Below are 6,000 nucleotides of genomic sequence, written 5' to 3'. Positions count from 1 at the left end.
TTTTTTTTTTTTTTTTTTTTTTTTTTTTTTTTTTTTTTACTGGAAAGTCAATAAATTATTAAATTTAAATTAGAAATTTTATGTCTATGTGGTACACAAACCCTAAAACCTGGAACGAGAGCCGTATGGTATATTTATGTGAGTTATTTTATCATTTTTTTAAATTATATTATTGTATTTTTATATTTTAAATGTAATTATTTAAATGTAATATTTTATTCTATGGTCTAAGAAAAGCAATGCTTTTCAAAGGAATAATTTGACACGACTTAAAAAAAAAAAACGTATTAATGCTTTATATACGTGGATAAAAAATGTATTAGAAAGTAATTAAAAAGACATATGCTGCCACGTGGCAAATTCCCAGCCACAAATATTTATTATAAGAGATTAAAAAAAATTCTTTTTTAAATGGAATCCTTAAAATTGCCGGTGAATTTATGAAAATAAATCAATTAATAATAAATAAAAGACTCAAATACTAATTTTGGAGATTTTGCTTTCCTTTTAATACCCTTCCAATTTGGCGCGAACCACTATGATGCTTTCCATTGTTCTTACGAGTTACGAATCCTAATCGAGTTCTCTTTTTCCTCTCCATTTTGATTCCACTCTGTTAGCCATTGATTTCGAACTACACTCATATCTCTCTCTCTCTTTCTCAATCGCTACCGGAAATGAAGGCGAGGTATCGTGAATTCTAGGTATATGAAATTGGAGTTCGAAACGAATCGCGCTCCGGAAAATATTGAGAATCAAAACTAATTTACAAGCAGGAAGAGCGCTTCAGAGTTTGACGGAATCTTACATTCGAATGGAGATTTGCGTTTGATTTTGTGAACGATCTCGAAATTCTTGGTGGCGATTGCTTCGCGGTCTTCTAGTTTGATGCAATGTAGATGGAGAGGTAGTTTTTGGAGTTTATAGGATGGAGGTAGGTTCGCGATCTTCCTCACTTCGTCGTAATTCGGTGAATCTCTTACTTGATTTCTGCTATCTTCTCTTCGTCATTTATTGTGCTAATGTAATCTCTAATTTTGATCCGGAAATGCTGTGGAGGATTGCGCTGAAGAAATTTGTTTGTTACTTCTGTCGACGCGGTGGCTATTGGAATGAAGCGGCGCGAGATGCATAATTTTGAATTTGATCTTCTTCAAAGATTGATGAGGTTTGGCTTTTAAAATCATTTGTTTTTGTCTTCTTAAATTAAGAAACGGAAAAGAACAAGCCTGAGTAGGTTTTAGTTGATTTTGATGATGATCAGAACAAAAATATTAATGGAAATGATGTATTAAATACAAAATTGTTGACTAGCAAAGAAACTAAATTCAAACTTGAAACGGTTCCGCCGCGATTGATTGAATTCTTTAGAGATCAAGTTGAAAGTTGAAACTAAGCTCAAAACAATATTTCAAAATTTTATTTTCCTTTTCTTTTTATTATTCGGACCTATCTCCCTTTTCAATTTGATTTATTTACTTTTAAATTATATTATTATTTTTCCATATTGCAAAATTTCACTATATTTTTCTGCACCCTACTCCTCACTATCATCATTTTCTTATTTATTTTCAATGTTAGATTACTAATTTTATTGTATTAATGCTTTTCTTTTTCAATTTATTCAATTTTTAGTATTAGTTTAATTCTTCATTCTTTAAAAAATGTTGCAGCTTTTATGTTTTAATTACATGGTACACAAGTTATATAACTCCATGAATATTCTTTGCCATTAGTATATACTATTTTTCCTTTTTTTTTTTTTTTTTTTTAAGTGCAGTTATGAGGAGAGAAATGAAAACTTTAAAAAGAATCCAACATTATTGAAGACCCACATAAATCTTATAAATAATTGAATTACTTTTGCATCATTTGAAATTTTCATTTTTTATACATATTGTTATTAGCATTGGGCCCGATTGAATCATATGGCCCGGGAGAATTTTGGGTCGTGTGGAGTCCAGGAGATTCTGTAACAATAAAATATAGAAAAATCAAGCGAAACAGTCACTTTGGAGGTTAATTAAAAAAAAAAAAAACATATATATTCGAATTCTTATCCTTCCACCCTTATTTGTTGTAAAAAAAATAAATAAATAATGATTAGAACATTATATTCTCAAAGAAAAATAATAATGGGTCTAAAGTTTAACATTTTTAGTGCTCAATTTTGAGTTTGGAGTATAATTTTCAATTAGTTTATATATTTTTTAAAGCACTACATTTTTTCTAGAGTCTAGTTTCAATTTGATCCATATAAATGTACAAAATGTTATACTTTTATCTTTGGAATTTGAGTTTGGTTTCTTTTTTATTTTACACTTTTATTTTTGAATTTTTACTAAGCTTACATTTGGATTATTTGTGCTAATATTGTGTGGGTTAATTTTTAGAGATTAAATGTAACGACAAGATCCACTTCTAGCAAATATTGTCCTCCCTGAGCTTTTCCTTTCGGGCTTCCCTCTCAAGGCTCCCTCTCAAGGCTTTAAAACGCGTCTAGTAGGGGAAGGTTTCCACAACCTTGTAAAGGGTGGTTTGTTCTCCTCCCCAACCAATGTGGGACATCACAATCCACCCCCCTTCGAGGCATAGCGTCCTCACTAGTACTCTTTCCTTCCTTCAATCGATGTGGGACCGCCCCTAAATCCACCCTCCCCCTTTGGGGTCCAGCGTTCTTACTGGCATATCGTCCAGTGTCTGGCTCTGATATCATTTGTAACGACTCAGATCCACTGCTAGCAAATATTGTTCTCTTTGGACTTTTACTTTTGAGCTTCCCCTCAAGGCTTTAATATTCTCCTCTTTGAACTTTTTCTTTTGAGCTTCCCTCGTTTTTACACCCTTATAAACGGTGACATCACATTAAAATAGTTCTTAATAATAAAAATAACATCACATTAAAATAGTTCTTAATAATAAAAATAAATAAAAAGTAAAAGAAGAAGAAAGAAAGAAAAAGGGATATAGATAAGTACAAGTGAAAGGGGGAGGATGTGTGGTAGGTGTTGGGTGTTGGGTATTGTGGGGCTGGAGAGAGAGTGTAAAGGCACATGATGGTCTGAGGCTGAGGCAAACAAACTATATATAAACTTGGCATGATGAAAGATATTGGCAGCAGGGTGGGTGCATGAATGGGCTTGTTTTTCTGCGAGGGCTTCGAGGAGCAACAAATTTGTATTATTATTATTATTACGATTAGGTTAAAATATCATTATGATCCCACTATTATTTTTAACATTATTATACTTTGGTCCTACTTTTTCATTTTTTTATTTCTAAAAGATTTTAGATTAAGGACAAAAATAATATAAAAATTAAAAAAATGACTGAAATATTAAGGGAGGGAGAGAGGGTATATATATATATATATATATATGTATGTGTGCAAAAGAGATGTCTGACAGGGCAGGATTCCCACATCCAAAGCTCTAAACTATACAGAGAGGCTTTGTATTTGGTTAGCCATTTTGAACATATGAGTTTAGTTTGCTTTCCTTTTGATGGTTTGCCATTTTCTACATTCATGGAAAGGCATGCCACAATTTCTCCCCCTCCCTCTCCACTTTTTACTACTGCATGCTTTGCTTGCCAGCCTTTTCAATTTCCATTATTATTATTCTCTCTCTCTCTCTCTCTCTCTATTTTTCTCAAATCTTTACTTTCATTCCAAACTGCCCATATGCCTCTTTCTCTACTCTCTGGGTTACACTAACATATTTATCTTATCTCTTTCAGTTTCAAAACGCACGAATTTAACTCATGAACATTCAAATAGCATTCGTGTCAAAAGAAGAAGAAGAAAAAACATAGAGCGGTGTGAAATTGCCTGAAATTGCCTATTCTTCGCTTGGATTAGATTACTAAAAGATGGGATTTTGGAGGTAGATTATGTATAAAGTTTGAACATGTATGGGCATGAGTAACGACTCACGCTCAATATTCAAAATTCGGATTTGGCTCCTTGCATTTTTTTATGGTCATGTTACCTTTGTAATCACTTCTTAAGACTATTCCTTCACTTCTTAAGAGTGAATGGGTGAGTGTAACGACTCATGCTCAAGATTCAAATGGATTTGACACTAATGGCCCTTTGCATCCCATGGTTACGTTACTTCTTCCCTCATTTTATATGAGTTAAAAGACTATCTCTACATATAAATATGAGTCATTCCAGCATGCTTTGTCTTCACTCACATGTATTCTTATCCTTATTATTCATTCTATCTTCATCTCTATCATTCAAATGTAATCTCGATTTATTGTTTCATTCATGTACTAAATTAACAGAAGTAAATAGAATGTATTGAATAAATTCAGGTACAATTTCATCTTTAATTGTATTGAATTTTATCTCACTTGTTCTCTTCCACGACCATTTGAGAATCACGGATGCAATAGGTATGGATATTCTAAAATCATTTAAATTTTATTTGATAATATTAAATCTTTTAAAGTTATTTTTAATTAACCATTTCAAAATAATTCATAAATATTGATTTGATGTAAATTAAATATAGTGTGATTAAACCATTTTATAGATAACCATATTTTTACCTTAACTATTCTATTAATAAAATAAAATATTTACAGTAAATCATATTATCAATAATTAATGTCACACATGATCGACCAAATTAATATTAATTCAAGTATAATTAAATGAATAAAATAAAATTATGAATTTTATTAACAATCACATAGGCATGCATCAACGAAATTAGAGTAAGATTCCAATAAATTAAAGTACTCATTAAATTATTTTTAAAATCAATGGAAAACGGAATAATAAATTAATAATACTGCACATTCCTATTTGACTACTATTAAAATATTTAATAAATTATATTACTTCCCAATAATTTTCAATATTTTATTTTTAATTATAAATTTTGAATCTGACACTGTCCATTTTCTGCCCTAAAAACCCCTTTGGAAGAGCATTGTTTTGACAGCTAAAGATTCTTTTGCAGACATTGACTCTTCATTGAAACAATACACACTGATTTCATTACAAATTAAAACATGTTTTTTTCTGACCCAAAATCACCATTTGTTCATATATCCAAACTCTTCAATTCAAACCCAATGAATCGGTAATCTTGAAATTTTCTAGTTAGAATTATAAATTTCGAGTTTCGTTTGGTTTTTTTTGTAGTGTAGTTTTAGGGTTTTACAAATTCCCGATCACATCACTAAATTTTGTTTTTCTATAGCAAAGCTCGTACGAAACGTCGACATGACATGCTCACCACTAGTAGATATTGTCCGCTTTTACCTGTTATATCATCAACCTCACGATTTTAAAACGCGTCTGTTAGGAAGAGATTTCAAATCCACCCCATTGGGAGCCCATCGTCCTCGTTGACATACTGTCCGGTGTCTAGCTCTGATACCATTTTTAACAACCCAAGTCCACCACTATAAAATATTGTCCGTTTTGACCCGTTATGTATCGTCGTCAACTTCCGTTGTTAGGGAGAGGTTTCTACACCTTTATCAAATATGTTTCGTTCCTCTCTCCAACTGACATAGGATCTCATATAAATATGATGTGCTATGAACTAACTAATAGTGGATTTGCAACGTCAAACCACTGAAAATTCTAACGATAATTTTACACTTATGGCTTCGTAACCTAACAAATGTGACGTATAGTTTAGAAAGTGGACTTATTCCTCATAAAATTTTAAATTATAGATCTATATGATTCGATCAAGAACGACTATAAATCAAACGTTGAATTATAAATTTCTAAAATTCGAAAGAAAACAAGTGGAAATCTCTGTCGTCTTTAAAATTTTATAAAATAAAACAATAAAGAATGTGATTGAAATAAAAATTATAGAAAATTAATTATTAAAAAAAAAAAAAAGTGACGTGGATTGAAAGAAAAGATGGTGGTGGATGGATACTTTATGGTATTTTCCATATTTCCCCCATTTTTTAATGGTTTAATTGAGATTTGAAAGCATAAAATAAATGCAAATGAGGAATCAT

The 6,000-nt window shown here is 31.0% G+C and overlaps 1 protein-coding gene and 1 long non-coding RNA gene across 2 annotated transcripts in view; one reads left to right on the top strand and one right to left on the bottom strand.

Moving 5' to 3' along the window:
* Positions 1–895, bottom strand: part of LOC111796007 (aminodeoxychorismate synthase, chloroplastic-like) — a 12,613-nt gene extending 11,718 nt beyond the window's left edge. Inside the window, exon 1 of the mRNA XM_023678695.1 lies at positions 809–895. The gene's annotated coding sequence lies outside the window, so the exon portion shown is untranslated. The remainder of the gene's footprint in view (positions 1–808) is intronic.
* A 173-nt stretch (positions 896–1,068) lies between these two features.
* On the top strand, positions 1,069–4,086 carry LOC111796051. The gene is made up of 2 exons (XR_002815277.1): positions 1,069–1,168; positions 3,739–4,086. It is a non-coding gene; the product is annotated as an uncharacterized LOC111796051 (long non-coding RNA).
* The last annotated feature ends 1,914 nt before the right edge of the window (positions 4,087–6,000 follow it).

This window comes from Cucurbita pepo, chromosome LG01, assembly GCF_002806865.2.
Source record: "Cucurbita pepo subsp. pepo cultivar mu-cu-16 chromosome LG01, ASM280686v2, whole genome shotgun sequence".
Classification (NCBI taxonomy): domain Eukaryota; kingdom Viridiplantae; phylum Streptophyta; class Magnoliopsida; order Cucurbitales; family Cucurbitaceae; genus Cucurbita; species Cucurbita pepo.
This window is presented reverse-complemented; position numbering and strand designations above follow the sequence as displayed.